Source organism: Macaca fascicularis, chromosome 6 (genome assembly GCF_037993035.2).
Source record: "Macaca fascicularis isolate 582-1 chromosome 6, T2T-MFA8v1.1".
Lineage (NCBI taxonomy): Eukaryota > Metazoa > Chordata > Mammalia > Primates > Cercopithecidae > Macaca > Macaca fascicularis.
In genome coordinates, this window is record NC_088380.1 from 58,279,186 (window position 1) to 58,301,669 (window position 22,484).

The 22,484-nt window shown below is 39.1% G+C and overlaps 1 protein-coding gene and 1 long non-coding RNA gene across 3 annotated transcripts in view; one reads left to right on the forward strand and one right to left on the reverse strand.

The window, feature by feature from the left end:
- The window catches only part of ITGA1 (integrin subunit alpha 1), a 177,149-nt gene that overhangs the window by 77,862 nt on the left and 76,803 nt on the right, over positions 1-22,484 (forward strand). The window lies entirely within an intron of this gene.
- LOC135971286 (uncharacterized) lies at positions 1,967-13,197 on the reverse strand. The gene is made up of 3 exons (XR_012413655.1): positions 12,847-13,197; positions 2,605-2,731; positions 1,967-2,096 (listed from the first exon to the last, which is right to left on the reverse strand). It is a non-coding gene; the product is annotated as an uncharacterized lncRNA (long non-coding RNA).

Below are 22,484 nucleotides of genomic sequence, written 5' to 3' on the forward strand. Positions count from 1 at the left end.
CGAGATCGCGCCACTGCACTCCAGCCTGGGTGACAGAGCGAGACTCCGTCTCAAAAAAAAAAAAAAAAAAAGAAGCTGGAGTTAACAGGCATGTGCCACCACACCTGGCTAATTTTTATTTTTGTAATAGAGATGGGGTTTCATCATGTTGGCCAGGCTGGTCTCAAACTCCTAGCCTCTGGTTGATCAACCTGTGTCTGCCTCTCAAAGTGTTAGTATTACAGGCGTGAGCCACTGTGCCCAACCTAGGCTGTGTTATTTTCTAAACAAAAATATTATGAAAGCTGCCATTTGTAATGCACTTGGAAAATAACTCCTATAGATTTCTATAAACTCATAATTTAATTCTTACTTAAAATGGATATAGCTACTTTTGGTAATATCAGAGCAGGGTGTCAGAGTTTGTAGAAACCAATCTGACATCCCAAAGAACCCATCACATTATAATCTCTCTTCTCATATTATATAAATAAGTTAGTAACTGACCAGAGGATACTACTTAAAGTATGTTGTCCTCTCTATTAATAATTTCTTTTCCCTAAGTTAAAAGCAAATGCCCCTGGCTATCTCTCCATAAAATCAAATAGTTGTTCGTTTATTCCCCCAATTAATATCTATTTCTAAACACATCTCCTTTATTGCCACTAAATGAAGTGGAACTTCTCACATAGCTTTTCCACTTTAGATACTGAGTTTAATTGCATTTAATTAAATACATTTGACTGATTTAATGTTTATTAAACTTATATGGGCATATATATTAAAATACAGAGCAGACATAATGGATAACAGGCAAATAAAATGTCAAAATTAAATCGATGCCTCAGGTCAGGAATTAGCCCTAGAATCAGAGCCTAAAAGGTTATTGTGTGGTTTGAAAGCTGTGGAGAGCATAGGAGACTTTAAGATTGTAGAACTGCAATCAGTACAGTGATCATCTTTTTTTTTTTTTTTTTTTTTTTTTCCTGAGGGCTTTACTTTGGAAGAAGTTTCTGAGGCACTGAAAAAGCGGTCTGAGTGCATTAATGTTTGCCACACCTACATTAAATTTGGAACATAATACATGCACATATATATACATACATGTGTCTTCATGTGTCTGTGTCTATTTATGTCTCTCTTTATATTTTAATATATATGTAGGTATAATTTTCTAAAAGGATGGTGGTTGAAAATTTCAAAGTTGAACTCAGACCTCAAAGTGAAATGTATTAGTGCATTCCAAGACTGAATAGGTTTCTGTAGAGAGCAAGTGGAAGGGTAAGGTTATATACATCCTACTGGACAATAGAAAACTTCTTGAAATCAGGGTAAAATCATTAAAAATGAAATGGGCTTTTACATACCACAAAATGTAATTTTCCGTGGAAGTGACTTATTTGCGATTGACCTTCTCAAGTGAAATTACTAGTGGATGGTAGGGGACCTTTTATCCCTTCTTGTACAGGGTTCAGGGCAGTCTGCATCTTAACAGACCCGCTCCAGGATGTGACTTGCTCTTCCTTCCGGCACCTGTTCTGCATGGACCTCCTTTTTTCCCTTCTGAGGACCACTCTCCCTTCCTCCTTTCCTCTCTTCCTCTATCCCATCTCTCCTTGGCCAATAAGATAGCATAGAGTCATAAAATTAAAGCTGGAAGGAATCTTAAAGGTCATTTGACCCCAAACCTCAATTTATGAAGGTGACACGGAGGCTAACTGACTTGTTTAAGGTCTTCCTGCTTGCTGATGGCAGATCAGAGCACACAGTTCTCTAATTGTAGTTGAATTTGTTGTTGTTGTTGTTTTTCTTTCTGAGAGCTCTACTTCTAGAGAAGCTTCAGAGCCCGTACCATCTAATGCCCCTAAATAGTAGATTTCAATCCCTTTCCATCTCAAGAGGATGACTGTCCTCATCCTTCCTCAGGCAGCCTCTTGGCTGAAACAATGCTAAGCTTGGCAATGCTTCGCTCCCTGCACTAACATACCTGAAATGAAATGGCTTGTGTTCCCGCTTTCTCCACTTTTGCCCATGATGTGCTTTCTTTCCTTCTTCTTGTTTTGTCCATCCCATTTGATCTTCTTATCCAGTTTTTTCCTTCCAAAGCTAATAACATTCTTGAAATATATTTAAAAATTTATTATACAGCCATCTAAATATTTTATTTTACCTTTAAATTCACTTATATATATTACTCTAAAAATTAATTTGTTAGTAGCTATTTGTGAAAATCAGTGCAGCTGTGACATGTTTGAAGTCAGTCCACAACTTTAGAAAGAAAATCCATATGGTTCTTTTAGACTAATGATCACAGCTTCTGTGAAGATCTATGCCAGTGACTCCATTTTGTAAAGAAATAAATAACAGTCAATTGCTTATATGCTCAACTTTTCTTCTGCAATTTTGATGTTTTTCAGTTAGAACTATAATTAATTTACATTCCTGTGTTGAGAGTCCTAAAAGAGGAGCTATTCTTCTTGTCCACCAGAGGAATTCTAGCCTGCTAGGGTGGGCAACATGAAGTTATATGTCTTTCCTGGAGGGAACAATGGCTCTATTCAGACACATGCAGGAGTGCCCTTGGGGTCCAGATGCTACCACTGAATGGGAGGAAAATGATCTTACCCTGAGGCAGAAGAGTTCAGTTGCATTTACTCAGATTCAGAACCTCATTCCACAGAGAAGAATATTTCTGAATGAAACACTCTGCACAGTGTCGTTTACAGTATCTTCTGACTTCATCCAAGGAAACCTGCTTTTTAAAGAGAGAAGCTGATTATATTTCTGTTTTATTTTTTTTATGTCACATCTTGCTTGCATCATTGATTGTGGAGCTTAACCATATACATTCATTCATTTATTCAGATGTATGTACTCAGGGCTTACTGTGTTCCAAGTTCTATGCTATAGCTTGGATAATAGTGGGGAATAAGACAGACAAGGCTGCTGCCTTAATGGTGCTTCTGTCTAATGCAATGTTTCTCCGATTATGGCTCATGGAATTTCTGCTTCCAAATCACTGGGATGCTTGAACTATACCCCAAATTTTCAAAATCAGAATCTCTGAGGGTGGGGCCATAGAGCCTGCATTATACATAAGCAACCCATATGATTCTTTTTGTTTGTTTGTTTTTTTGACACGGAGTTTCTCTTGCCACCCAGGCTGGAGTGCAATGGTGCAATCTTGGCTCACTGCAGTCTCCACCTCCCGGGTTCAAGCGATTCTCTTGCCTCAACCTTCCGAGTAGCGGGGATTACAGGCATATGCCACTATGCCCAGCTAATTTTTGTATTTTTAGTAGAGACAGGGTTTCGCCATGTTGGCCAAGCTGGTCTTGAACTCCTGATCTAATGATCAGCCTGCCTCAGCCTCCCAAAGTGCTGGGATAACAGGTTTGAGCCACTATGCCTGGCCCCATATGATTATTAAACAGATTAAAGTTTGAGAAACACTGGACTAAGCCATAATTATTATATTGGTGGGTGTGTGTGTGTGTGTGTCTGTCTATCTGTGTTTGCTGCATACTGTAGATAGTAGGGACCTCAAGAGCAAAGGCTGCATCATCTTCCTGTCTTCACCAGTGGCCAGCCCAGTGGTTTACTGTAGCATAGTAAGCCCTCAACGAGCACTTGTTGAATAAATGTTTGTATCATAATGAGTCCAGTTTTGGATTTTTCTCTGATTATTGGACATTTAATAAGTCTTTTTTCTATAACTGGTATTTTAAAAATTATTTTAAGTATATTACTTTATACTTGATTCTCTAGTGTTCAGTCTTTTCTAATCTTCTTTTCTATTTTGGCTTATGTTATATCGGTGACTAATTTCATAAATAATTTTCTAAAATAAAGAGATTGGGAGGGGCGGAGCAAGATGGCCGAATAGGAACAGCTCCAGTCTCCAACTCCCAGCGCGAGCGACACAGAAGACCGGTGATTTCTGCATTTTCAACTGAGGTACTGGGTTCATCTCACTGGGGAGTGCCGGACGATCGGAGCTGGTCAGCTGCTGCAGCCCGACCAGCGAGAGCTGAAGCAGGGCGAGGCATTGCCTCACCTGGGAAGCGCAACGGGGAAGGGAGTCCCTTTTCCTAGCCAGGGGAACTGAGACACACAACACCTGGAAAATCGGGTAACTCCCACCCCAATACTGCGCTTTAGGAAACAGGCACACCAGGAGATCATATCCCACACCTGGCCGGGAGGGTCCCACAACCACGGAGCCTCCCTGGTTGCTAGCGCAGCAGTCTGTGATCTACCGGCAAGGCAGCAGCGAGGCTGGGGGAGGGGCGCCCGCCATTGCTGAGGCTTAAGTAGGTAAACAAAGCTGCTGGGAAGCTCGAACTGGGTGGAGCTCACAGCAGCTCAAGGAAACCTGCCTGTCTCTGTAGACTCCACCTCTGGGGACAGGGCACAGTAAACTAAGACACACAGACACCTCTGCACAGACGCAAACGACTCTGTCTGACAGCTTTGAAGAGAGCAGTGGATCTCCCAACACGGAGGTTGAGATCTGAGAAGGGACAGACTCCCTGCTCAAGCGGGTCCCTGATCCCTGAGTAGCCTAACTGGGAGACATCCCCCACTAGGGGCAGTCTGACACCCCACACCTCACAGGGAGGAGTACACCCCTGAGAGGAAGCTTCCAAAGCAAGAATCAGACAGGTACACTCGCTGTTCAGAAATAGTCTATCTTCTGCAGCCTCTGCTGCTGATACCCAGGCAAACAGGGTCTGGAGTGGACCTCAAGCAATCTCCAACAGACCTACAGCTGAGGGTCCTGACTGGTAGAAGGAAAACTATCAAACAGGAAGGACACCTACACCAAAACCCCATCAGTACATCACCATCATCAAAGACCAGAGGCAGATAAAACCACAAAGATGGGGAAAAAGCAGGGCAGAAAAGCTGGAAATTCAAAAAATAAGAGCGCATCTCCCCCGGCAAAGGAGCGCAGCTCATCGCCAGCAACGGATCAAAGCTGGACGGAGAATGACTTTGATGAGATGAGAGAAGAAGGCTTCAGTCCATCAAATTTCTCAGAGCTAAAGGAGGAATTACGTACCCAGCGCAAAGAAACTAAAAATCTTGAAAAAAAAGTGGAAGAATTGATGGCTAGAGTAATTAATGCAGAGAAGGTCCTAAACGAAATGAAAGAGATGAAAACCATGACACGAGAAATACGTGACAAATGCACAAGCTTCAGTAACCGACTCGATCAACTGGAAGAAAGAGTATCAGCGATTGAGGACCAAATGAATGAAATGAAGCGAGAAGAGAAACCAAAAGAAAAAAGAAGAAAAAGAAATGAACAAAGCCTGCAAGAAGTATGGGATTATGTAAAAAGACCAAATCTACGTCTGATTGGGGTGCCTGAAAGTGAGGGGGAAAATGGAACCAAGTTGGAAAACACTCTTCAGGATATCATCCAGGAGAACTTCCCCAACCTAGTAGGGCAGGCCAACATTCAAATCCAGGAAATACAGAGAACGCCACAAAGATACTCCTCGAGAAGAGCAACACCAAGACACATAATTGCCAGATTCACCAAAGTTGAAATGAAGGAAAAAATCTTAAGGGCAGCCAGAGAGAAAGGTCGGGTTACCCACAAAGGGAAGCCCATCAGACTAACAGCAGATCTCTCGGCAGAAACTCTACAAGCCAGAAGAGAGTGGGGGCCAATATTCAACATTCTTAAAGAAAAGAATTTTAAACCCAGAATTTCATATCCAGCCAAACTAAGTTTCATAAGTGAAGGAGAAATAAAATCCTTTACAGATAAGCAAATGCTTAGAGATTTTGTCACCACTAGGCCTGCCTTACAAGAGACCCTGAAGGAAGCACTCAACATGGAAAGGAACAACCGGTACCAGCCATTGCAAAAACATGCCAAAATGTAAAGACCATTGAGGCTAGGAAGAAACTGCATCAACTAATGAGCAAAATAACCAGTTAATATCATAATGGCAGGATCAAGTTCACACATAACAATATTAACCTTAAATGTAAATGGACTAAATGCTCCAATTAAAAGACACAGACTGGCAAACTGGATAAAGAGTCAAGACCCATCAGTCTGCTGTATTCAGGAGACCCATCTCACACGCAGAGACATACATAGGCTCAAAATAAAGGGATGGAGGAAGATTTACCAAGCAAATGGAGAACAAAAAAAAGCAGGGGTTGCAATACTAGTCTCTGATAAAACAGACTTTAAACCATCAAAGATCAAAAGAGACAAAGAAGGCCAGTACATAATGGTAAAGGGATCAATTCAACAGGAAGAGCTAACTATCCTAAATATATATGCACCCAATACAGGAGCACCCAGATTCATAAAGCAAGTCCTTAGAGACTTACAAAGAGACTTAGACTCCCATACAATAATAATGGGAGACTTCAACACCCCACTGTCAACATTAGACAGATCAACGAGACAGAAAGTTAACAAGGATATCCAGGAATTGAACTCATCTCTGCAGCAAGCAGACCTAATAGACATCTATAGAACTCTCCACCCCAAATCAACAGAATATACATTCTTCTCAGCACCACATCATACTTACTCCAAAATTGACCACGTAATTGGAAGTAAAGCACTCCTCAGCAAATGTACAAGAACAGAAATTATAACAAACTGTCTCTCAGACCACAGTGCAATCAAACTAGAACTCAGGACTAAGAAACTCACTCAAAACCGCTCAACTACATGGAAACTGAACAACCTGCTCCTGAATGACTACTGGGTACATAACGAAATGAAGGCAGAAATAAAGATGTTCTTTGAAACCAATGAGAACAAAGATACAACATACCAGAATCTCTGGGACACATTTAAAGCAGTGTGTAGAGGGAAATTTATAGCACTAAATGCCCACAAGAGAAAGCAGGAAAGATGTAAAATTGACACTCTAACATTGCAATTAAAAGAACTAGAGAAGCAAGAGCAAACACATTCGAAAGCTAGCAGAAGGCAAGAAATAACTAAGATCAGAGCAGAACTGAAGGAGATAGAGACACAAAAAACCCTCCAAAAAATCAATGAATCCAGGAGTTGGTTTTTTGAAAAGATCAACAAAATTGACAGACCCCTAGCCAGACTAATAAAGAAGAAAAGAGAGAAGAATCAAATCGACGCAATTAAAAATGATCAAGGGGATATCACCACCGACCCCACAGAAATACAAACTACCATCAGAGAATACTATAAACACCTCTACGCAAATAAACTGGAAAATCTAGAAGAAATGGATAATTTCCTGGACACTTACACTCTTCCAAGACTAAACCAGGAAGAAGTTGAATCCCTGAATAGACCAATAGCAGGCTCTGAAATTGAGGCAACAATTAATAGCCTACCAACCAAAAAAAGTCCAGGACCAGATGGATTCACAGCTGAATTCTACCAGAGGTACAAGGAGGAGTTGGTACCATTCCTTCTGAAACTATTCCAAACAATAGAAAAAGAGGGAATCCTCCCTAACTCATTTTATGAGGCCAACATCATCCTGATACCAAAGCCTGGCAGAGACACAACAAAAAAAGAGAATTTTAGACCAATATCCCTGATGAACATCGATGCAAAAATCCTCAATAAAATACTGGCAAACCGGATTCAGCAACACATCAAAAAGCTTATCCACCATGATCAAGTGGGCTTCATCCCTGGGATGCAAGGCTGGTTCAACATTCGCAAATCAATAAACACAATCCAGCATATAAACAGAACCAAAGACAAGAACCACATGATTATCTCAATTGATGCAGAAAAGGCTTTTGACAAAATTCAACAGCCCTTCATGCTAAAAACGCTCAATAAATTCGGTATTGATGGAACGTACCTCAAAATAATAAGAGCTATTTATGACAAACCCACAGCCAATATCATACTGAATGGGCAAAAACTGGAAAAATTCCCTTTGAAAACTGGCACAAGACAGGGATGCCCTCTCTCACCACTCCTATTCAACATAGTGTTGGAAGTTCTGGCTAGGGCAATTAGGCAAGAGAAAGAAATCAAGGGTATTCAGTTAGGAAAAGAAGAAGTCAAATTGTCCCTGTTTGCAGATGACATGATTGTATATTTAGAAAACCCCATTGTCTCAGCCCAAAATCTCCTTAAGCTGATAAGCAACTTCAGCAAAGTCTCAGGATACAAAATTAATGTGCAAAAATCACAAGCATTCTTATACACCAGTAACAGACAAACAGAGAGCCAAATCAGGAATGAACTTCCATTCACAATTGCTTCAAAGAGAATCAAATACCTAGGAATCCAACTTACAAGGGATGTAAAGGACCTCTTCAAGGAGAACTACAAACCACTGCTCAGTGAAATAAAAGAGGACACAAACAAATGGAAGAACATACCATGCTCATGGATAGGAAGAATCAATATCGTGAAAATGGCCATACTGCCCAAGGTTATTTATAGATTCAATGCCATCCCCATCAAGCTACCAATGAGTTTCTTCACAGAATTGGAAAAAACTGCTTTAAAGTTCATATGGAACCAAAAAAGAGCCCGCATCTCCAAGACAATCCTAAGTCAAAAGAACAAAGCTGGAGGCATCACGCTACCTGACTTCAAACTATACTACAAGGCTACAGTAACCAAAACAGCATGGTACTGGTACCAAAACAGAGATATAGACCAATGGAACAGAACAGAGTCCTCAGAAATAATACCACACATCTACAGCCATTTGATCTTTGACAAACCTGAGAGAAACAAGACATGGGGAAAGGATTCCCTATTTAATAAATGGTGCTGGGAAAATTGGCTAGCCATAAGTAGAAAGCTGAAACTGGATCCTTTCCTTACTCCTTATACGAAAATTAATTCAAGATGGATTAGAGACTTAAATGTTAGACCTAATACCATAAAAATCCTAGAGGAAAACCTAGGTAGTACCATTCAGGACATAGGCATGGGCAAAGATTTCATGTCTAAAACACCAAAAGCAACGGCAGCAAAAGCCAAAATTGACAAATGGGATCTCATTAAACTAAAGAGCTTCTGCACAGCAAAAGACACTACCATCAGAGTGAACAGGCAACCTACAGAATGGGAAAAAATTTTTGCAATCTACTCATCTGACAAAGGGCTAATATCCAGAACCTACAAAGAACTCAAACAAATTTACAAGAAAAAAACAAACAACCCCATCAAAAAGTGGGCAAAGGACATGAACAGACATTTCTCAAAAGAAGACATTCATACAGCCAACAGACACATGAAAAAATGCTCATCATCACTGGCCATCAGAGAAATGCAAATCAAAACCACAATGAGATACCATCTCACACCAGTTAGAATGGCAATCATTAAAAAGTCAGGAAACAACAGGTGCTGGAGAGGATGTGGAGAAATAGGAACACTTTTACACTGTTGGTGGGATTGTAAACTAGTTCAACCATTATGGAAAACAGTATGGCGATTCCTCAAGGATCTAGAACTAGATGTACCATATGACCCAGCCATCCCATTACTGGGTATATACCCAAAGGATTATAAATTATGCTGCTATAAAGACACATGCACACGTATGTTTATTGCAGCACTATTCACAATAGCAAAGACTTGGAATCAACCCAAATGTCCATCAGTGACAGACTGGATTAAGAAAATGTGGCACATATACACCATGGAATACTATGCAGCCATAAAAAAGGATGAGTTTGAGTCCTTTGTAGGGACTTGGATGCAGCTGGAATCCATCATTCTTAGCAAACTATCACAAGAACAGAAAACCAAACACCGCATGTTCTCACTCTTAGGTGGGAACTGAACAATGAGATCACTCGGACTCAGGAAGGGGAACATCACACACCGGGGCCTATCATGGGGAGGGGGGAGGGGGGAGGGATTGCGTTGGGAGTTATACCTGATGTAAATGACGAGTTGATGGGTGCAGTACAGCAACATGGCACAAGTATACATATGTAACAAACCTGCACGTTATGCACATGTACCCTACAACTTAAAGTATAATAATAATAAATAAATTAAAAAAAAAAAATAATAAAAAAAAAAAAAAAAAAAAAAAATAAAGAGATTGGAAAGGACATATTTACCAAGCCATTGCTTTTGCTAAACCACGTTTAATAGGGTTTTAAGTATAATGCATGTAAACTCTTTTTAAAGTTTGATCATCATTCAGTGGATTCAGAAAAGAAATCTAGTCATAGAAAATTTGGAAAGACATTTTCTCTTCAAAGAAAATGTGTGCTGAAAAGCATGCTTATCTTTTCATGTAGTCTTACAGTAATTCTTTCCAAAAACAGTTTGCTTGACAACCAATTCTTTTTATTGATTTGTTGCTAATGTAATTTAAATCTGTTTGATTTTGTTTGTTTGTTTTTAGTTTTATTTGTTTCTTTTAATGAAAGCATTCAGTTCCACCCTATGATTGGCAAAATTAGCTTCTGGAATTTATTCTCCCCTTTATGTATTCTCTCTATCTCCATTTCTGAAAGGAGCAGATATAAAAATGAATTGTGAGAAAGATTACCCAGAGGAAGGTGCAAAAGATAGAAAGCTAAGAGCCAGACAGAGAACTTTTAGACTCCTCATCCATACCAAATTTCTAAAAGACTATTAATGTAGTTGATAAGATTTGTAGAGAAGATTTCTCTGTAGAAAGAGCCTACTCAGAAAGACTTCAGTGGGGTCATACACATCTTGGTATGTGTATACTGGAGTTCAGACACGTAGTTGATTGACTAATGCCTAACTCCTGCCTGAATTGTCAGAGCATGACAGCAGCTGTTACGTCTAGCTGCTGACAGGGAAGTCAGAGCAGAGGTCACTGCACTGGAGTCGGCCTGCATCCCCAGAGATTGTTAGAATGCATGTGTTTTCCCAGAATTGGCATGGGTACTCAAAAGGAAGAGCCAGCGTGAGGTCATGTCAGAGCCTGTTCATAGGGATTACTGGAAGTGAGTGGCTGCCTCTGCAGAGAACGCACAAGATCTCTGTAATTCTTAGGGACTGAGGCAGTGGGATGCATTCACTCAGGGCAGGGGTGTACGTGAGACATCTTAGTGAAGGAAGTTCTCCAAAGAACCCTTGAAAAAGTTGTACATACCTATTAGGACCTGATTTATCTTAGGATAATACCAACGCAGTAATAATTTCTCTATCCTTATTTATCTTCCCTACCTCTGTCCCTGGAAGGGCAGAAATCACAGTTAGCAATCTGAGTGAAAACAAGTAGGAAAACAAATAAAAGCCAGTCATGCATCTTTCTCAACTACAGGCTTCTCACCTCATGTAAGCCCTTAGTAGAAGTAGGAGAGAAGATTTAACTACAAATGTGCTTTGATGTTTCGCCTTGTTGGTTTTTAGACAGAACCACATGAAAGTATTGCTATTTGATCTTTTCTTTCCAACCTACAAATACAGCAGTTTCATTTGGTACAGGCTAAATTAAAATATATAACTTTGTAAATTAACAGACATTTTAAAACTAAGAATTAAAAAAAATCTTAAGATATTTATCTTTCCATCTAGGGATAGGAAAATACTTCACTTTGAATAAATTTTGAAGGGCTGGTGGGCCACAAATAAAAGTTGTATTCTAATTACACCTCCTGTATTTTTGTTTGCTGTATTGATTAGTTACACATTTGGTACAATAGATATAGATTGAATATGATTCCTATTCTCTGCAGTCATAGATTTGTCATTTAGTAATTGCAAGCAATAAAAAGGCAGAGTCAAAGATATGGAACATTTCTCAAAGTAACTGTTACCTCCAAAAAACAAAAATAGAAAAAAAGAAAAGGAAAGTGGGAAGGAAGGAAGGGAGGGAGGGAGGGAGGCAGGAAGGCGGGAAGGCAGGAAGGCAGGCAGGAAGGCAGGAAGGCAGGAAGGCAGGAAGGCAGGAAGGCAGGAAGGCAGGAAGGCAGGAAGGAAGGAAGGAAGGAAGGAAGGAAGGAAGGAAGGAAGGAAAGAAAGGAAAGAAACTTATATTAAGTTTTCCATGTGACAATTCAGTATGCATTAGGGAAATATATTCACTCTAAATAGTTACTCAAAATCCATTCTATGTTTCTGTGTGGCCCAGTTAAGACTTTTGCAAGCATAGTTAAGGAATTTTTGTCACCCAATTTTTTTACCCAAGACAGAGTAAAGGCTATAAAATTGCCTTTTAAAAAACACCTATAAAAACAAACCTGAAGCACTCTGAGCTTGCCATAAAAGATATGATGGTAAAACATTATAGAGGTCTTATTGATCCTCAATACCTAAACATAACATTGCTTTTAATAATAAATGAAGATAATATAAATATGTCAAATACGAGTGCATTACCCTAAATAAAACCAGTAAATTGTGAAGCTTGATATAAAAGTGAAATATACTAATGGAACAATGTCTAGATTGTTCACATCAAAAGTGTAAGCGTAGCATTAAACCAGGCAAAATGAAAGAGAGAAATTAATTAAATTTTAGGAATATTATTTATCTTTCTTTTTACTGCTGATTTTATGGCCATTTCCCTAGAAGCCTTAAATCTGAGGCCTGATTCATTGTTTTCAGGTCTGAAAAGAAGCCTGAGGGAGCCAGGCAGCCATACCTTTGTCAGTCTGGCTACAGTTTCCAAATGTGGTATAGGGAATGGGGTGAATCTTCTCTCTCACTAGCCTCTAGTCTCCATTCTCCCACCCCTCCAGCCATCAGGCACTAGAATAATCATTCCAAAGTAAGTTCAGAACATTTTCCTAATAACAAACAAACAAACAAACAAACAACTCCTCTTGTTCCTTGCTAAATAATATCCAGGCTCTCTAGTGCACTAACTGACATCTGACTACCTGGCCCAGCCACTCCTCATGCATCCTACTTCCCCTTATACCCACCTCAGTTCTTTTTTTTTCTTTTTTTTTGGAGATGGAGTTTTGCTCATGATCTCGGCTCACTGCAGCCTCTGCTTCCCAGGTTCAAGCTATTCTCCTGCCTCGGTCTCCTGAGTAGCTTACCCTTCAGCCATCCCTGGGCCCTTGCCTTCCTTGGTCATGAAGTGCTGTGCTCTTTTTATTTGCTTTTCCTGAGATTCCCTGCTCCGTCTCAAGCACTGTATGCTAGAAGAACTTCAAATGTCACTTTCTCTGTAATTTTCTATGATTATCCTACCCACTGCTCTTGAGAAAAATGCCTTCACCTCCTATGTTCCCATAGCATCTGCAACCGTGAGAGCATATTTCCTTACTGCTCTTATCACTCTGTAGCTTTGCTCTTTGTTTTTTGGGTCTGTCTCTCCCAGTAGACTATGAATTCCATGACGACAGAATTGTGCCTTAATCTTTTCATTTATGGAAGATAGTCTAGGGTTTTAGAATACATAAATACACTAGCACATGACGTGAGCCTTTTTTATGTTGAAAAAATGAGAGTTTTTGAATTTTTACCTTCTCATGTATAAAATCATTGTTTTAATGACGTCTTTCCCTTACTCTGCTTCATGAAGTCTGATTGATCTACTGAGCTGGAAGTTACTTGCTTGTTAGGGATTTCCCTGGACAACCCTTTACATTGTATTTCAGTCTTTTCTTTGCAAGTGTTTACCCATCTAGCCCCATTCCCCTCAGACCTAATTTCTCCTATAGCCCTCTCCCTTCTCCACAAACACAGTGAATTAACTTTATCTTAACCTCTCCTATCGTTGCATTTTTGAGCCTAGGTCACTTTCATTGTAGCATCTTCCATGAAGCAAGAGGCCAGATAAAGACACCCTTTTTCTAGAGCCTGTATCTATTATTTATCAACTTTATTATGTTTCTGAAAACTTGTTTCCTTAGGAAATGATCGTCTACCTGTAAATCAGTCCCATTTATATCCCTCTTTATAACGACAAAATGTTAAACCTGGCCTCTGCCAACGTAGCTTCAGAATGGTTTTTGCTAACAGTTAACTGGGATTGTAGCCTGTATAATTACTACATTCATATCCTGACTTAGTCACACTGGAAGCATGTTGTAGGGTAGGGCTTTGTAGCATAGTTTGATAAAAGAAAATATACATTGGCCAGACATAAAGCCTGAGCTCTTTTCATATTAAGCAATTGTGCATCTTACAGAAACACACAAAAAAACCTCATTGTTTCACCTTGTCATTACTTCCCTAACGAAACCATTGACTTGGTAATTGAATGAAAGCCCAGAAACTTAGCTTATGCTGGGCATTAAAATTTAGGTGCTGGTGTAACCCTGACTTAACAAGATAGATATAGAAGATAATAATATGATTATTAATGAATAAATAACTCCATTCCTTCATAACTCTTTTACTAAATATACTTATCCTAGTTGACTTTGCACAAAATGCCCAAGACTAGATAATTTGAAGAAAAAAAAAAAAAAGATGGATTATTTAGCTCATGATTCTGGAGGCTGGGAGGGCCAAGGTAGGGTGGCTGCAGCTGTTCAGCTTCTCGTGAGGGCCTTGCGCTTGTGTCATAACGTGGTGGAGAAACAGGAAAGGAAGCAACCATATACAAAAAGATGAAACACAAGAGGCAGCCACGCTTTATAACAACCTGCTCTCTTGTAGTAACTAATCCACTCCCACAAGAGTGAGGACTCACTCCGGTGATAAAGTCCCTCTTGACTCTTTTTTTACCTCTTAAAGGCACCACCTCCCAACACCACTCCATCGGAGACCAAGCCTCAACCTGAGCTTTGGTGTTTTGGTGGGGACAAACCATATTCAAGCCATAGCAGAAATTCATAGCTACTTTAGACACTTCTTTTTCTTAAACACTCTTTTCATTTAAGATCTTTCTTAAAGTCTTAAACATGACTTTCAGTTTCGTAAAAGACTAATCCAAAAGGCCCTCCTTTCAGTGTTTTCTGATAGTGTCCTTCCTTTCATGTTCTCACACTCACTTTTCTCCCTCTTTCTTCTCTACCCATGAAAGAAATGAAGTCATTGGATAATTAATTTTACAGAACTGAGTGAATATTTATAAAGTGTCTGGTCGATCAGGTATTTTGCTAGCTGTGAAGAGCAATAAAAAAAATCACTGAAATCTTGTTCCTGATCTCAAAATCTTCCAACTTAGAAATGAGGTAAAATCGTATATTGGGACAGCTACAATGCATGATGGTAGGTCATAAATATAATGAAGGTGAATTTAAAACACAGAACAATTAGTTGATCTTGACAATTAAGTAACTCTTACTGTTGTAGAACAATGTTTCCCAGTCTGAGATGTTGAATATGATCCTCAGAAAAAATATTACTTTAAATAAGAATAAAATATACCAGGTCTTCCAATAAGTAATCCACAATACCTGTTTTTAAAGACTCCGAGAAAACTTTTGAAAGAATTTGCTTATAAGTCTAGATAGAACAAGTGGGGATAGGACTAAGAGAAAACCTTACTCTTTTGCACCATTTGCAATTTGTGACAGTTTTCATAGTGATAGGAGAAAGGTAGAGATGGGGAGGAGTCTGCTATAAAGATATATACTTTATTTTACTTATTGTTTTCCAAGATTATTTGACCATAAAATTATTTTTTTAAATCAAACTTAGTAACATACAAAGGGATACTAGTATTCCCTGGGAAAAAAAAAAGTGAGTGGATATTTGCTTAGGGACTTACCTGAAAACATGATTGTAAATCTCATATTTAAGTGGAATGTTCTAATAAATATTACAAACCTCTTGTTCATGTAACAAAATCCATAGCCAATTGTGTACCTGATTTATGCCATAGCTTGAATCAGTCTTTAGGTCTCTTCGGCCTTGGACTGTAATTATATACCCATCTATTTATTTTGTTCTACTTAATCAAGAGGTTTAAAACACATCTCCTCAGGAGGTAAATGTGTCCTTTTCAGTTGTCTCTGAAAAGGAATTTTCCCTCCGCATGTGACTCCTTATCCCCCTTGATATTATAAGAGACTGTTGTTTCTATATTCATCTACTCTTTTACTGATACCATAAACTGCTCTTTACAATCTCTGGGAAAGAATGTCCACATTCAACCCACTTGCATCTTTTAGCTGTCATCCCTGCATACCCATTTCCATTCATCAAAATGCCTAAAATATTTCCACCTCCATTATTTGTTGTCACCAGCCCTCTATCCAACTTCCACTCTGACTTTTGTATAACTCCAATGTAATTGGCTATTTCAAGTCAAATATTACAATTACTGTTTTTTTTTTCCTTTCTCCTCTCAATTTCTAGGATGACTTAAACTCCTTTAATTATCATCTCTGACGTATTTTCCAGGCTGAGGCCACTTTGTTTCCTTCCATAGTACTTTCATAATCTCTTGGCTATTTTTGAGCTGGCTTTCAGATTCAGGAAGCTGAGTCCTCCTTCCTCCTTGAGGATTTTCAGTGGGAGAGAATAACTATGCTTGTGATTTTCTCTCCTCTTCCTTCCTCACAATATTCATTACTTGCCTTACTTTTTAACTTGCTATTTAATTCTCATACTTATTTGATTCTGCTACATACATATACATTTTATGCTTGTTTTATTAGCCTTAAATTATAAGCTAAGGTGACATGGAAACTATCTCTGTTGAATTGAATCTCACCAATATTCGGCACAACATTACATTTGTCTGTTTTGTGATTTGACTCTTTGCCTGTAATGAAAATTAATATTAGGTTAGTACCAAAGTAATTGCGGTTTTGCCATTACTTTTAATAAATGGTACCGTTTTCTGGGAAAGATTCACAGCAGACCTGACTCTGTCTGGTTCCTAGGAAAACAAGCACCCCAGTATCAGCCAGGGACCTACACTGAATGTCATTTCCCTGAGACTTGAGTTTTTCCACTGCTCCCTCTTCACATTTCCCAGACTTTGTTGTATCTCTCTTTTTCCGCTTATCATTATTTCCCTGCTATCTCAGTTTTCCATTTGCTTATGCAAAATGTTACAGTCATCTAGTAAGAATGTCTTAGGGTCAGCTGTGAGCAAAGCAAAACAGCAGTGAAGGATAAGGGAATATCAAAAGCCATGACATAGTCCATACTCTTTACCCCTGCCTGTCCCTATAAAGTTAGGATGTACTTGGGAAGATAAAGTGTGCACTCAAACAGTTGAGAAGAATGTAATACTCACAGACAAGTTTGTTTCAGAGTTCCAAGAAGGGGAAGCTCAATATGGGCTACCTTGGCAACAAGGTAAGAAAAGTTTTGCAGAGAGGATGGAACTTGAATTAAATCTTACAGGATTAGCTTAGTAGGAGGGACAAAGAAGAGCATTTGGTAGGAGTGGAATTCTTACTGGGGTGTCCTGAAGATGAGGGTGAATGGAGAATTTAGCACTGGAATATTGAGGGACTGAAGGTCAAGGGGAGAAAACTGGATTTTAACATATGGACCTAGTATTTCAAGGAGTAGCTTGAAGTTTTATCTATTTTAAAATATATTAGAATAAAAATCTATCTTTTAAAGTACATTTCAAAGTCATTGATACAGGCAATGGAGAGTTATTGGAGGTTTTTGAACAAGTATGTTATAGGATGACAGCAGAGTTTCAGGATAATTAGTCTGCCAGGAATATGTAGAAGGATTTGAAGAGAGTGGAAATGAAGAGAGGGAAATCAGCAGCAAAGAGATTGACCATTGCCATGGTCCAACTTCAAAGCAATGATGTCTGGCCTGAGCTAAGGTAATGAGGTAGGAGGCGAGACTTGACTCTGGAGTCGGGCTCTGACACCAGACCAAATTGAGGACTAGCTAAAACAGGGATGAGGCAGAAGGTGCTTTCCATAAACAAGCCCACCAGGGTGCCATGTTAGTTTGCCATTGCCATGGCAACAACCAGGGGTTACTGTCCCATTCCATGGCAATGACCCAAGGACTCAAAAGTTATTACTCCTTCCCTAGAAAGTTCTGCATACACCACCTCTTAATGTACATGTGATTAAAGTTAAGTATAAATATAACTGCAACACTGTCCTGAGCTGCTCCTCTCTGCCTGTGAGGTAGCCCTGTCTGGCAGGAGCAGTCACAGAACTGTAATGCCACCAGAGCTGTAACGCTGCAGCTTCAACATAAAGGTGTTTTCTTCCACCTCTGGCTTGCCCTTGAATTCTTTCCTGAGCAAAAACCAAGAACCCTTATAGGCTGAGACCCATTTTGGGGCTCACCTGTCCTGCATGAGTAGGAATGAAGGGACACAGTTGACAGCTGCCTTAGGTCCAGCTCCCAGAAGCAAACGTTGAGAGGACGGTTCACATGATTGTGATTTATTTGTGAGGAAGCATTTCCAACAGAAAGCAGTCGAAGAATTGGGGAAGCAAAACAATGTATCAACAGAGGAAAAAGGAAAGTGCAATTTCAAGTGGAATCCAGGCCTCAGCTTGATCTGGAAGGAGAGTTTCTACTTGAGTCACGGGGCTGATTTCTCATTTCCTGCACTCAGCATTACCTGTGGATCAGGGTGGTGGGGAGCTGGGGAGGGCAGGGGACTCCCAGACACTCCTGGTTCTTTCAGTCTTTGGGGTAAAGCAGTCTAGTAGCCCAAGTGCAGTCATCTGAAGAGAGTCTCAGGTAGAGTTGTTAGAAGCAAAGTATCCAGAGCAGATAAGGGAATAGGCAGTTATAACTCATCTTATATTTTAAGATTTACAAAGAATAAGCTTTTAGAAGCCAGGCACATATTGGAGGTGGATAGGTGGATGATAGAGATGTAAAATTTAAAGCACTGATTTCTGACTTATCAACATTTTGAGTTTTTTACTATTCCTAATGTGAAGATAATTTTTCCAGATAATCCAGTAGTTCATAGTAGGTTATTTAAGATATGTAAAGTGTGTTGTAAATGTAAAGTATTAACACACATGTGGCACAAAGCAGTCTTGTTAAGTTGGCATCCCTTCAACTCCTCTCATGTGAGCTCATCCCCACATATAAGTGAGATAATCCTTTTTCTCAAGGAGTTGGCAGTTTATGACAATTAGATTAAAACCAATAAATGAGAGCAACGTGCACTCATTAGTAAAAAAATAGTAGTAGTGTTTGGCGGCACTCAAATGTGCAACCTCCTTTGAGATTCATGGTCATTCCTTTAAAAGGAGACCAGGTTACAAGTTGTGTGACTTGTGTCAAGCAGCATTCAAAGCCACAGAAGCATATACAGAGAAGGAGATAATTGGATTTAACCAGAGTTGGAAGTTAGCCAAGTGAGTCAATGGAGGAAAAAAAAGGTTAAAGGAGTTAAATGTTTGCAAATAAATGATTATAGTGATTGGACCATGGAATCTAGTCTAAGTACAAAAAAATGGCAATATTAATGAATTAGTTGGAGGTCTCGATGTAGTCAAGGAATTAGTGAAATAAGCCAAAGTTAATGGTCAAAAAGAAGGACATTTAAACTTGGAATTCAGCTGCTGACAAGGTCTTCCAAATGACAAGGTCAAGGATAAGACCTTGGGAGAAGATGGCTAGAGGAAACATTACTGATGCTGGGGAGGTCAAAGAAATAGATACTAGTATATTCAATAGATTATCAGTAGATATTAGATTGATAGATTATTAAGTAGATTCTAAAATTTTCAAGTAAAACCACAGGAGTAAGAGGGAAAATTTTCAAAGTTCTTTAGCCTCTTACTTAATCAGATAAAAACACGGGGTAATAAAAACAAAGCAGACTCTGTGAGATGTCCTTAATTGATGAGCAATTAACTTCCACGACAGTGTTTGTTCACTTTGATACCTAGAATTAGCCATAATGATTATCCAAGTAACAAAACCATTTTGCTTTTATTTACACTTAACATTTATATACACAAAGACATGTATATCCATGGATATGTCCCTTAATAATTATTCAATGTCCCCAAGGATTACTAATCAAAAGCTTTAGGGTGATTGAAAAAAATAATTTTAAATTTATGCAGAGGGTAATAAAAATGTTCTTCACATTTTATTATAAATCAAGAAAATATCCTGAATTGGAGTCATTGATGTGTCTTTATCTACTTTGTTATTTTTGTGTAATTAATTGGCTGTATCCTATCTTGTTCCCAAAGGGTCTTCTGGCCACCTTTATTCCGAATATAGTAGCTCTCTCAGAATAGGTGGTAAAGGATATTGGGTGAAAGATAAATTCACAGAACACGGCTAACCTGGACGTGGATTGAGCAGAGTGCATGTTCATTCAGCTGATAATATAACCTCTTCTTACAATTACGTATATTCTCTAGTTATTTCTTATTAATCTTATACTTAACTAAGCAGCTTTAGGAGAGAATTTATATGTTCTATTATTTTTACAAAATACGATATATGTATTTGTGTGTTTGTTGCATCATATACTCTAACATATCTCAGTTAACTAGCTAGTTAGTCAAATTCATTTAGTAGCCATTAAATGGCAGTGGCACTCAGCAGAAGCTAGCAGGTTGAGGTGTATCGTGGGAACCAGCCCCCAATATTTCAACGTAGGTTCTTTTCTATTTTCCCTAAGTGTTGACTGGTCTGAGAAATAAAGGGAAAGAGTACAAAAGAGACAAATTTTAAAGCTGAGTGTCCCGGGGAGACATCACGTGTTGGCAGGTTCCGTGATGTCCCCCAAGCCACAAAACTGGCAAGTTTTTATTATGGATTTCAAAAGGGAGGGAGTGTATGAATAGGGTGTGGGTCACAGAGATCACATGCTTCACAAGGCAATAAAATATCACAAGGTAAATGGAGGCAGAGCGAGATCACAGGACCAGGGGAAAATTAAAATTGCTAATGAAGTTTCATGTCCCACCGGGCATGCATTGTCATTGATAACATATTATCAGGAGACAAGGTTTGAGAGCAGACAACCAGTCTGACTAAAATTTACTAGACAGAAATTTCCTCATCCTAATAGGCCTGGGGGTGCTACGGGAGACCAGGGCTTATTTCATCCCTTATCTACATTAATAATAAGACAGACATTCCCAGAGCGGCTATTTCAGAGTCCTCCCCCTAAGAATGCATTCTCTTTCTCAGGGCTGTTCCTTGCTGAGAAAAAGAATTCAGTGATATTTCTCCTATTCGCTTTGTAAGAAGAGAAATATGACTCTGTTCCACCCAGCTCCCAGGCAGCCAGACCTAATGGTTATCTCCCTTGTTCCCTGAACATCACTGTTATCCTATTCTTTTTTCAAGGTGTCTAGATTTCATGTTGTTCAAACACACATGCTCTATGAACAATTTGTGCAGTTAATGCAATCATCACAGGGTCCTGAGGCGACATACATCCTCCCAATCTTCACAGGGTCCTGAGGCGACATACATCCTCCTCAACTTACGAAGATGAAAGGATTAAGAGATTAAATTAAAGACAGACACAGGAAATCACAAGAATATTGACTGGGGAAGTGATAAATGTCCATGAAGTTTTCACAATTTATGTTCAGAGATTGTAGTAAAGACAGGCATAAGAAATTACAAAAGTATTAATTTGGGGAACTAATAAATGTCCATGAAATCTTCATAATTTATGTTCTTCTGTCACAGCTTCAGCAGGTCCCTCCATTCGGGGTTCCTGACTTCCCACAACAGAGGTGACTAAAGAATGGAGGATTTGGGATAGATGCCTTTTTACTGAAAGGAAGTAGGGTGATTGAAAGAACCCTGGGATAAGGGATACACATCTTAGACTAGACCCCCCTTCCATCACTTCACTATAGGGATGGGGTGTTTTCAACTCAGTTTCCTCACTTATAAAACATGATCATATTTCTATTATTATAATTTAAATAATTAGAGAAAAAAGTTTTAAAAAGACCATTAAATACATATCATAGTATTCTTATTTAAGCATAAGGACATAATTGCTCCAAGATAACCAGTGTACTCTAGAGGGTAACTCAAAGATGATAAAAATTGCTTTAAATTTTGGCTTCTCGTATTTGTTTCTAAAACATCAGATTATGCTTTTAGTTTCCAAAAGACCCAGTGAGAAAATGTATGTATAAATCAGACATGAAATTAATACTAAAACTTTCTGACGTCAGTGATATCAGCAGACGAGGCTGGAAACCAGTTACTGAGCCTTCTTGCTACTTCAGAATAAGGTTAGACTCAGAAATAGGATTTGCTCTAAAGCAAGTAATAGAGGCAACTTCACCAACAGGCAAAATAGGCAATTGCCTTGGAAAGAAGGCAGGCTTGTTGCAAATTACCTCCCCTACCCAAGTAATGAAGCACCTGAAATTCCTGAATTAAAGAGACCTTCCTTTGGGCAAAGAATTGTCTGAGTCTGGATTTTGAGATAGGATGGTTAAACAAAAAGTCATCTTCAGCTACAATTTTTCATGCAGATTAGTTTATTGGTTCACATCAACCTTTAAAGGGGGATGTGGAAAAAAGGGTAGGAGAAATAGCCATTTCTGGGGCCAGGAGGCAGGTGGGAAGAGGAAGAATATGGAGCAAGGGAAATCGAATCTGAGGGCACTTTCCCTCCTGTATTTCACTTCATGAAGGCTCTGCAGTTAGCTGCCTGCATTATATGGTCTGTGCACTAAAGGGAATGAAAGGAGGAAGGTGG